A 12361-nucleotide genomic window follows, 5' to 3' on the forward strand; every position below is an offset into this window, starting at 1 on the left:
TGAGGCAAGTGCAGAGAGGTCTGACAGGGGTCCCTGGGACCTGTGAGACTGAGGTACACCAAGTGGCCAGTCAGCAAACTATAAGGAAGAGGAGGACGAGATGAAAAGGACAGAGAAATAGGTTAGCAAGGTAGAGTGAGAGAGAAGGAGGAGGAGAAGAGGAAGGTCTTCAGGAGTTTCTGGAACTTATGATCATCAGGCTCAAGATGGATGGTTCCAGAGCGAGGCACCTGCTGAGGATAAGGATCTCCCTCCAAATCTCTGCTTGGAGAACCGGCTCACTCGCAGAAGATTGGAGGTAGATGAGCGGAGGGCTCCTGAGGGACAGTTTATAGGTGGGCAATGTTGTGGTAGGTAGACCATAGGCCCCAGAAAGCCTTGTGGGCAATGCAGAGGGTGTTCAACTTGATCCTTGCAGGCACTGGGAGCCAGTGAAGGGATTTCAGCGCCGGAGAGATGCGGTCCCTGGGCTTGAGGCCAAGGATAAGTCTTGCGGTTCTGGATGAGTTGCAGAGGGCGCAGGGCAGAAGCAGGGAGGTTGAGGAAGAGGCTGTTGGAATAGTCCAGCCTGGAGAGAGCCGGGGATCTGGAGGCAGTGAGTCACTGGGGGAAAATGAGAAAAAGGTAGAGTACCTCTGAGGAGGTAAAGCTGATAGTTAGACTTTTTTGAGATGTCCGAAAATGTGAGTGGAGAAGGAGAGAGTGACCCCGAGGTTTTTGGCCTCGCTAGTGGGTGCATGTGCAATGCCAAGTGAGGCCGGCAGAGTGAAAGCAGGGGCAGGGGTCCCAATGCTAACAATCTCAGTCTTACTGGCATTGAGGTAGAGGTAGTTTGCAGCACATCATGACTGAATAGCCGACAGATATGACCGAGGAGGAGGAGGCGGCTGAGGGTAGCCTGAAGGATAGTGGAGTGTCATCCGGGTAACATTGGAAGTTAGATGTGAAGTGGCGATCACGCGTGCCAAGGTAGCCATGTAGACGTTGAAGAACCAGGGCGATATGTTTGATCCCTGGGGAACTTCGCAGGTTGAGAGAGCGATAGTCTAGAGAAAGGCTCTGAGTTCCACCTTGGATGGGTGGTCGCAGAGAAAGGAGGTTAAACACGCCAGAGCCTGACCTGTGATTCCCAAGGTGTCACAGAGACATCCGATCAGGATGTTGTGGTTTACCGTGTCAAGGCCAGGCGAGAGATCAAGGAGAATGAGAACAGAGGGAGTGTTAGTGTCAAGATTTGAGAGCAGGTCTTCACGGGTGTTCAGGAGAACAGTTTCCGTGCCTCCTGGATGCTCTAAAGCCAGACTGATGGTCATGGAAGCAACCAATAGATTCAGTGTGGAGGGTCAGCTGAGGGAGAGCCAACTTCTCCATGTATTTGCCCAGGAAAGGAGTGATGGAGATTGGGCGGTTGTTTGCCGGAATGGAGGGGTCGGCATAGGGTTTCTTCAGCAGAGTGTGCACAAGGGAGTGCTTGTGAGCATTTGGGAAAACTCCAGTGGAAAAGAGAGATTGCAGAGATCAGCCAAGACTTGGGCAGGGGGAGTCAATATCCTTAATGGTTTTGGAGGGGCAGGGGTCCACTGGTTTAGAGAAGGCCTTCATAGACCAGAATTGTCTAGTGACCTCATCAGGTGTGTGTGTGTGTATATATATATATATATATATATATATATATATATATATATATATATATATATATATGAAAAAAAAAGAGGGAGGGCAAGGGAGGATCCAATGTTGGTGTGCCTCACAACACCCAAAAGTCTGTCTTTTCAACCTGGGGTTCTCAATCAACGAGCAAGTTAAGTCTGGTCCCCAGTGAAGTCAAACAGTTTCTAGGAGCCCTAATTCGAACAGAAGACAGACTTGTCTTCCCCCTCTGATGAGAGGGTTCAAAACATGCTGTTCCAGAACCCTCCGTATGTAGCCATCCGTCAGATAACCGTACAGAAAGCCATGTGGCTGTTCCACACGCCCTATGCAGGAGTGGCTCTCGAGCCAATGGTGTCAGGCAAGCGGTCAGTGGGATGATCTAGTGGTTGTCTCGATTTCCTTCGTTCAGTCTCTGCAATGGTGGTCGAAGGAGAACCTTCTGAAGGGGAAATCGAGTTTGGCATCGAGCTCTCGGGTGCCTGAATTGGCTTTTTCCATGCAATCGTTGTAGATTGAGCTTTTAGCTAGGAGTATGGCGTGTTTGTATGTTGTGAAGGTAGATGTGAAGTGGTCTTTATTGGCAGTAGTTGGATATTTTTTCCAGGTGTTCACAGCCGCTCTTTGGGCGAGTGAATGGATTTGAGGTAGGGGGTATACCAAGTAGTTAAATGTGCAAGTGGCATGGGTTTGCGATTACTCATAGGAGCCACCTCATCAATGGCACAAAGGAGAGCTTGGTTGTATTGTGCTACCATGCTAGTTGGGTCGTTGGATATAACTTGGTAGGCTGTGAGAGGTTTCAACAGCGGGAGCATCCTTGCTGGTGTAATATTACAGGCATTTCTCATGAGTGGCCGGTGATATTAGAGGCTGGGGTCGAGTATTCCAGGGAATGGTGAAGGCAATGATGTTATGGTCTGACCACAGGCAAGGCACATTTCAATCAACTTTGATATTGCAGGTGAATTCATTCTGCTAGGCAGTCTAACATGCTGCCTTTGTTGTGCATAGGATGATGTGTTGGAAGCCCAAGGCCTCCAAGGCATTGGCAATAGCTAGCGCATTGTCCATGGGGTCATAGAATCCTAGGTTTACGTCCCTCATGAGGACAATTTTGAATGAGGGCTTCGTCTCCCAGGAGAGGAGATGACAGATGTCCTTTTCATATGCCAATAGGGGGCATGGAGGTCTATAAATGAGGTGCATTGCTTTGCTAGAGGTGTGAGAGAATCAATTGTGTTTATGGCAGTTACCCAGATTGTAGGACAGGATTGTTCATGACCCTGATGGATAAGGAGTTTCTAGCAATGATGGCTAATCCCCCCCCCCTCGCCCACCCCACCACCTTTGGTGTCTATTCTGTCTTGCCTAAAGATGGTGGAACTGTCTGGGATGGTCAAGGAGAGGGCTGGACCTGCTGCAACATGAAGCCAGGTTTCTGTGATGGCCAAAAAGTCTAAGTTGTCTGAGGTCAGCGACGTCGAGGGCTTGGGCCACCAAGGACCTAGGTGCCTTTAAGTGTTATGGAGGTGATTGGGCTGAGGCTCTCAAGCGGGGGTGGCAGCAGTTCACTAGTGGGTGTTGTGGCTTCAGCACTAGTGGCATCAACATCTTTTACTATTGTCGAGCCATCAGCAATATATGTGCTCATAGTGGCATCAGCAATATTGGCACTTAACAGTGGTAACAGCCGCATCAGCATTAGTAGTGGCGACAGCAATATCAACATTTGCGGTGGCAGCAGCAGCAATGCAAATAATGGCAGCGCCAATATTAACATTTGTGGTGGCAGCGCTGGTAAGATTATCAACAACGTCAATATTTGCAGTGGGAGTGGTGGCATGATCTCTAGCCGAATTATCCGGCACAATGTTGCAGGTAACATTAAGCTGATTAGGGAGTACAGTAACCTTGTGATTCACGTTTGGGTTGATCTAGGCACTAACAGCGTTTACAATTGTGCAGACGCTGGGCGTGTACACGTAGAGTTTTTTAAGTTGTAACTCCTCTTTGAATGGGAGTGGTGGGTGGGCAGGGAGCATTGTTAGGAACAAAGATGGAGTTTGAAGGGGCTGAGGACCGGCTGGGATCCTTACCGGAGTTGTTCAGCGTTTGCTCCGTAGAGTTCCCTTGGGTTTGGTTGGTAGGTACTGTAATGTTTGCTTCTCTGGGAAAAGTGCGAGTGGGGTACAAGTAGCGTTGGGCTGGGGTTTGTTCAACGCGAACCGAGATGCTTGTTTCTCATGTGCATCGGTAGTGGCTTTGCAGGGCACACATTTGCGAAGGATGAACTCATGGGGCGGCACTCGATTGTTATCGGTTGTGTTCTGGGTTTAACAACCGCTCACTAATTATAGCACAGCCCAGCATCTTTGGACCTAAAAGGAGCAGGGGTCGTGTTCAAAGACCATACTGCGCGTGGCAGAAATGAGGAGGGGGCAACGGAAAAATGATCTGGTAGGGCTTGTGACATAACTTGATGGCTGGTGTAAGAACAGTGGATTGTTCATACCCTGGTATGGAGACTGCAGGCCCTCAGTGGCCTGACAAGGCCATACAGGGAACATCTAGGGCCTTATGTGTAGGCCTTTGGTTGGGACTGGCAGCGCCTGCCGGCTCGCAGGCCAATCTAGAAGAAGAGGCTGCATCCACTTATCGTAGCACAGTGGAGACGGGCTGAAAAAAGGCTTGCTGGGTGTGGAATTACAGAGCCGCAGCGGTGGCCATTTTAGCAGGTGCAGGCATCTTAATGGTATTAAGCCCAAAAGGGCTTACCTGATCCTCGTGGCATGCTGGGCTGAAGGGCATCTGGGCAAGAAGGCATTACAGTGCTTGTATCTACTTAGATTCACAAGTGCCCACCCTTGCTCCGCTCTTGGAGTTGAAGGAGCATAGACCTCTTACACCTTCTTTTCTTCTGTATTCACTTGCGCATTCTGTGAGGCTCCCTCATTTCAGAACAAAAATAACCGGGGGGTACCGAACGCGTGACGTATGTTGTGTTCACTACAGGTCACATTAGGGATAGTGTGAACAGTTGCGCCCATGTCGACGTCCCTTTTTCGATCATCGAAAAAAAAAACAAATGCAATACTCTGCGAATACTACTAGATGCCGGACTGTATGCACAGCGTGTGAATCTAAGCAGATACAAGCACTAGAAATGGGATTACAGTGAGTAATGTATGTCATCCGTGAAAGGAATTCATTGGTTAATCGCTTTTATAGGGCAATATCTTGAAGGCAACACATCAGTGCCTCAAAAGTTCTTGAACCTTCAATAATAATAACCTGGGGTCAAATATATGTAACCTTCGTTTGGTGGGGCTAGAACCTGTGCCAAGGCTAATAACCTGGCTTTGTCAAGAGGGGATGGAATCCTCTCTCAACCGAGGGTGGGAGGCCTACCAGGGAGAAATCCAGAGCCAATCCTAGCGCTGAGCAGGATAGTGACAGTTGAGAGGACCGTAAGCCCTGTCTCATACTGTAACCCCCTTTGTGACAGCATGTCTTGTTACAGACCACTATTCTTACCAGCCTTGCCTCCTTTATCAAATACCAGCACAAAAGTGAAGCCACAAGCAGCAAAGGAACCTGCAGTACCAGATGGGGGTCTCATGCAAAGAGACCCCCACCAGAGGCACCAGCGCTTCATGATAAAACGAAAAACCATAACCATTGATGCTGCAGCACAGATAACGTCACAGAGCTGCAGCGCAGGCAAGCTTACATGCCCACAAGCACGTCTCCTAGACCACGACCACCCGGGACCAACAGGGGAAGCAAGCCTACCCAGCCCTCTCGGGATGTACTTACGAGGAGACCCCACGAATCATGGTACCAGGCCATTCACATACACATTGGCATCTCTGGGCTGCCATCAACCTTACACGGCAAGTCCACACACAGAAAATGAGCAGGGAAGCCTGCTTATTATGACTTTCCGATAAACCATACACCCCTGGTGGGGCAGATGGTGACAGATTGGCCAAGGAGAGCTATCCAATCCTAGCAGGAAAGGAATGATATAAACCGGGAACAGTCGTGTGGGTTTTTCGGGTGAGGTCGGATGTTGAGGTGGAGGATGACCGAGGCCAGCAGGAAGAAGGAAGGAGCAGAGACTTGTGTAGATCTGTTGAGCAGGTGAGGTATTGGCTTAGGAGGGAGTGGTTTTGCCGTTTGAGTGTGCGTGTTTGTGTGGAGGTTGTGTAGGTAGAGTAGTGGAAGGAGTGTAATTGAGAAGTGCTTTGGATAGTGGTAGTGGGGGAGGAGGTAGAAGTCGTGTGGAGGAGGGAGGAGAGGTGAGAACTAGAGTGCAACATTGTAAAGCCAGGCGATCAGTAGGAGGAAGGGTGAGGTAGAAAGAATGGAAGGAAAGAAATGAGGGTGTGCATGTTGGAACCACCCTGAATCCAACTGTGTAATTGCAAGGCACTGTCCCATTAGACAACAGCCCTTTGGATCAAGTTGGGACAGTTAGGAAGTCCCAAAGGAAGCTTCCATAGATGGCAGTTAGACCATTGTTGTAGCGCAAGATAGCAGTTTAGACACTAGAGGTCAACATTCAATAGCATTAACAAGGGGTTATTGACGTCTGGGTTATGTAGGAAGGTCATATCAAGACGAGAGAGCGAGAGGAATGGCCCCAGGCCTCACAAAAGAATACAATCCCTTGCACCATCTCCACGACTCACTGTCATTTGCGATATGACCTCCATAAGATGAAGCAAAGAGTGACAATTTAGAAGAATTCTCCCAAAAATATTAATGGAAACTCTTCTGTTACTTTCCAGTGATTGAAACTGAAGAAGTCCACCCTCTAGGAGGGACAATGGGTGCAGTTAAAGTACGTAATCTGATGTTTCATTTAATTGGCTCTGTTGATTCATGAATGGAGCTGATCTGATATGCCCAGTCATGGAGATTTTGGAGCTCATTGAAATGTGCCTCTACTTGTTTTGCAAGCTGTGTGGTAATTCAGAATACGGAGATGGATACTCTGGCATTTTGTTTCAAGGGTTCTTTATTTCTAAGTGTTTAAATTCCTATTCTCTCCCTGATTTGTTGAGCCCTACCATAAAGAAAAAATGTCTAAAAGAATGCTTGCCAGGATGTCCCACAAAGTAAGTTAATTCCACCATCCAGCAAACCTAATCTTGTGTGGACTTTGCCCCTACCACTCTGAGCACAAAAGAAAATGAAACTTACTGATAAACCTTTTGGCCCCAAAACATAAGAGTGCTGATTTTCCTCAGACCCTTTTGTGATACCTCCTATCAAAGGCAGAATGGGACTTTACTTTTTTCACAGTTGCACTATTTATCGCAAGTCTCTTTTGTCTTCCTCATCTTTAGGTTGTATCACAGACTGTGCAGAGGTTCTTTCTCTCGAATATTTATCAGGTAGTTTAGGAACCAGCCTGGTTTGCTGCCTGACACTTGCGTATATACTAGGTATTTTCCCTGGATTCCCCCATCCAGAAATCTTAATTGAGGTTCTCCAGTGCTTGCTATCGTGTACTGTATTTTTTGGGTTTCTTGCCCCAGTTTGACCTTATGGTTTCTTGTATTCTGGTTTGGGTTTGCTGGATCTCGCCCCTCTCAGGAGTTTGGTTTCTAGTAACCTGCTTTAGGCCTGGTTTCTTGTGTCCTCGCCTGGGGTATGATCGTTTTCCAGCAAGGGGTCTGGCATGGATTCACATGCTCGTGAATATTCCACGTTGTCTGACTGGGAATCCTCTGTAAGTGAAAGTGAAACGTTTTTTTCTTTTAAAAACTGTATTTCTCCTCTAAACCAATCACTGTTCTCTGGGTCATACTGCCCCCATCCAATTACAGTCCTCTCCCTAGGCCCCACCTCTGGCAGCCATCTTAAGATTTGTACTGCACGCTTCAGTGTTGGGAGTCCTTGGGTTGCTCTCCAAGCTATTGTACGTTTTTTCTGAGTTTGTTTTGCGAAAAAGTTTTGATTTTTTATTTTTATTTCCGAGAGCCCTTGTGCTCTTTTCCTCATCTGCCGGCCACAGGGATCCATTGTCGGTGAAGTTTAGCACCCCTCAAGGGCGAAGATTTGTCAAAGTTTCTAGAAGGCCGTCTTGGGCCTACTTCACGCCCTCTGACCATGACGGAAGAGGAGGAAGGAAGGACCCTCTTCAGGCCCTGCACCAAATGCAGGCTACGGAATGTCTCTGTGGAGGACAAACATCTACAATGTCTTCACTGCCTGCACCCGGAACACAACGAGGTGTAGTTCGAGATATGCCCGGGCTTCTCGAAGAAGACGAAAGACGGGCATAGCCGGCTGGCGGCATTGCTCAATTCGAACAAGACCTCTGCCCTGTGCTCATAGCATGGTCATGACTTGTCCAGGACTGGCCGGTCCGAAGAGCGGTCTCACTCCGGAAAGAGGTTAAGTCCTTTGAGGTCGCCCCACCTGTGGGCGTCCAAGATGAGGCCAAGAGCCGGAATTCCGAGTCCACTGGGTTTGCCGGTGATGCGGGTGGCAGGTTGGATAGGCCGCAATCACTATCGCCGTCTGCCATTCGCAGCCAGCCTACCATCGAGCACCTAGTCAAAGAGGAAGTCATCCACCCCACTCATGTTCTGGGAGAAATCGGATAAGCCGAGGGCAGAGAATGAGAAGAAGGCCTTGCAGCCAAGCAGGCTCAACCGGCGCAGCCAAAGTCCTCTTCGACTACTTCGATATCTGCTGTGACAGCCATGCCAGCTGTGGGCCCGATCCTATGAGGGTGGCTCCCACAGTACAGAGCGTATCCCTGCGCCTGTGGCTCGACCCAGCCGCAGAGGCATCGGTGAAGGCTGCAAGCACCCTTGCAGGGGGAAAGACACAACATTCTTAGACCAAAAATATTTTTGAGGAACGGCCCAGAGGTTAACTCTGGTGGTAATCGTCTTTGATGGACTCCCAAGACAATGCTTAGATATAATGCCCTGTTGAGGACAAAATTGGCAGTCAGAGAAGGAGATAGGGTACAAGACATCATAGCCGAAGTGTTTTGCTGAGTTGAATCTGAGGTAGTCACACGCAAGAAAGGGGTGTCCAGAAGGCATTGTGATTGATACAGCGTTTTGACCCCCTTATTGCTAGGAAGAAGAAAGAAAAGAATTTGGTTATCAGGATACTATGAAAAAACCTTAAATGATCTCTGAAAATTTTAAAAGAGTGGATAATGACCATAAGGATTTACTATAAATCCTGGCTCCGCAACCACAGAGTCCTCCGAAGTTGAGTGGTATAAACACCTGAACAGATTAATGAGAACAAATGACTCAAACATGTTTTGGCACTGGCTAGGAAAGGCTCGGGGACCACAAAGGGCACAGAAGGAGATAGTTAAGGTAACTGAGGACAACTGGACGGAGGTCATTAAAAAATGCTTCCAGGGTCCAGAAAAGACAGTCAGGCCACCCAGAGCCAGCAAAATAGTAAATTAGGTGATTTTGTGAAAACAACTGATTTAGTGGCGAGAATTAAGAAATTAGTGCCATGGGTCCAGATGGGCAAAATAATTTGACCCTGAAAAACAACCCAGAGCTATGGGCCAGCACACTAAGACAGATGTTTCTTCAGATATGTCATACTGGGGTGATACCGGAGACATGGAAAGGGGCTATTTTGATCCCCATGTTTAAAAAAGGCCAGAGAGACAGGCCGGAAAATTACCGACTCTTAGCAAGGTTAGATTGCAGTGGGAAGATATTAGCTAATATCTTGCTGGACCTACTCAAAGATTGGGTGGTTAAAAGGGGTATTCTCACCACCAAACGGGGTTCAGAAAGGGGTGCTCTACAACCTACCCACTCTGGACCCTGTTAACACTGATATCTGACCTTGATGCTAAACCGGGGTTATCTTTGTTTGCCTGTTTCGTGGACTATTCGTCCGCGTTTGACAGTGTTGATGGAGAAAAATGATGGTCCATGCTTGAAGATTGGTAGTTAGACCCGTCCCTCTTATATTTTATAAAAGCTCTAGACGGAGATACGGCAGTAAGAATTAGGCTGTCGCAGTAGGGGGCCCTTTATGACCGTATCCCCACTCGGAGGGGTTTGAAACAAGGATGTGTGCTAGCTCCCTTGTTTTTCAATATATAATCTCTCCCTGTTGGCAAGAAGACTGGGGGGGGAAGTTCATAATACCCCTCCACAATATGGTAATAAGGGACTGACGTGTATCTCATGTGCAGATGACGTGGTGATTCTTGATAGAACTAAAGTTGGTTTACAGCACTCTCTTACTGCACTATTTTCCTGTTCACTGGAGTTATCACTTAAGCCAAATATAAAAAAAACAAAGATTATGATATTTGGGGATACAACCGTGGTAAAAAAAGCGTAGTGATTGGTGGTTGGGGGACAAAGAGTAGAAACCACCAATAGCTACCACTATTTGGGAATTACCATCACGGCAAAGTTCATGGCGGTCTCTATTCTAGAGGAAGTGACCAAAAAAGCCTGGGCGAAATGGTTTGCATTAAGGAAAATGATTGACATGCAAGGGGTAGGGTAGATGTCTTGAAGCGAAACTCTTGCTTTTGAGGTCTTCCCCTGGAAATGGGTTGAGGCAATTGAGAAATTGGAAGGAAAGCTCTTGCGTTCAATGTTAAGTCTACCCCCTTGTGCCCCTGTCCAGGGGATTAGATTAGAGCTGGGGCTCGTTTCTCTGAGCATGCGATGGTCAGTAGCCTCCTGCAATTTATGGGCAAAAATAAAGTTTGATCTAGCTGGCACAGATAGTTTACTTTCGCTAACCATACAACGTGCGAATAGGTATGAAACTAGTAAGTGGTTTAGTGAGTTAGAGAGTAATATATTATATGTACAAAATTGGGATAACACAAACTCCGAAAACATGGCTCAAATTGCCAGAATCCCTGATTAAGCAAGGACAGATGACATAGACTCTGCATTGACCCATCTTGGCACACTAAAGAAATTTAGTGAGTACGTCAGACAATCCTTCGATAGAAGTAGTCCCAGGTTGTATCTGATAAGGAAGCGTTACCTGATAATTACTAGGTTAATTATGTCAGTTAGACTCCAAACCATTAAGGTGTTGGAAAATACGGGCGCATGAAGTGGTATCCCGCGTTCGCAAAGGCTATGTAGACTTTGTGGGAGGACTATTAAGACTGCCAGACATCTTTTAACACAATGTGAAGAACTCGGAGCAGTCAATAAGCGGCTGTACAAAAAATATAGTAACCCAAATTCTGACACATTTTGGAGTGACCTGTTTGGCACCAAGTCATCAGTATTAAGTACAGCGGCACTGCATTTGTGGTAGGTGGCAAGTAAAAGGATAACTAAAGTTGATGGGGACAGTTTATAAGTGGTTTTAAGATTGCCTTTTATGGAAAACATTTGTATGAATTGGATGTTTTTGATGATATGTTTTTTTTTTTTACTTTGGTATATGTTCATTATGCGAGTGTGAAAAGGATACAAGACGTCTAATAACACACTATAATAAAAAATAAAAAAGTCATTTACATGCAGCATCCACAACCATGGCTATCCTGGCCAGGTACAACAGAGTTGTGGTAAAAACTGGGGCTGATCCTGGAGTTCCTCCCTGATGACAAGAAGATGGAAGCTCTCGTCTTCTCTAAGGAAGGGGAAGTGGCGTCAGACCATGCCATTACGGTGGCAGTGGACGTCACCAACATGGGTTTCTGGCAGATGGGAAACAGTCTGTCTGCGTCGGCAAGGATGGTTGAAGGCCACTAACTTCTGACGTCCAAGCGAAGGTGCTAGACATGCCCTTCGACAGCAAAAATCGGTTTGGAAAGGCGGTCGATGAGTCCGTCCAGGCCATTTAAAAAGGACACGGAGATGGCACGCTCCCTGGGCCCTCTTCAGCAGCATCGCTCCTCCTTTCGCTTCTGCAGGGTCACTGTTCCTCAACGCAGGAAGCCTACAGGGGCCGCTTCCAGGCCTACAGTAGCGGACGTCCGCATCGCCCGCAGGGCGCCGGCCCCCAATGAATTTGAACGGGCCAAGATGTCAGGCTCCCACTCATGCACCCCGGTGGAAGGCCGGCTGACTAGGTTCGCCAGCAAATGGAAGATGATCACTGACAGATGGGTGCTGGATGCTCTCGCCCAGGGGCACACCTTGGAGTTCAAACGCAGGTGCCCATGTATTACACCGGTTCCCTGTCAGGAGCTTGACATCCCTCAGGTCCTGGAAGAAGTGCAAGCCATGCTATGGAAAGGGACAATAGCTTGTTCGCCAACGGCTTTGGGGCTCCAGAGTATTTTCCAGGTACTTTTAGTAATAAAGAAGACCAGGGGTTGTAGACCCATCCTGGACCTACGCCGTCTGAACAAGTACCTGATGTCCCACAAATTGAGGATGGTCACGTTGCAACATGTGCTCGACCAACTGGACGAAGGGGATTTTGTTGACGTTGTTGGACCTGGAGAACGTGTACTTCCATGTCCCAATTCACAAGAAACATCGAAAGTTTCTACGGTTCGTGGTGCAAGGCCAACACTACCAGTTCAAGGCCCTACCATTCCGCTTGAAGTCAACCGCAAGAGTGTTTACAAAATGCCTTGCCCTAGTGGCGGCCCATCTGCATCTGCAGAGCATCCACATGCACCCGTACCTGGATGATTTGGCTGGTACGTGTCGAATCTCTAGAGCCGACCAACAAGCACACGAAGAAGACTGTCCGACTGCCG

General features: G+C 47.8%; 1 protein-coding gene across 4 annotated transcripts in view; it reads left to right on the forward strand.

Moving 5' to 3' along the window:
- Positions 1–12361, forward strand: part of RNF166 (ring finger protein 166) — a 784597-nt gene that overhangs the window by 90267 nt on the left and 681969 nt on the right. The gene's annotated exons all lie outside the window — the stretch shown is intronic.

The sequence above is a fragment of the Ambystoma mexicanum genome, chromosome 1q (assembly GCF_040938575.1).
Source record: "Ambystoma mexicanum isolate Mex_15411 chromosome 1q, UKY_AmexF1_1, whole genome shotgun sequence".
NCBI lineage: Eukaryota > Metazoa > Chordata > Amphibia > Caudata > Ambystomatidae > Ambystoma > Ambystoma mexicanum.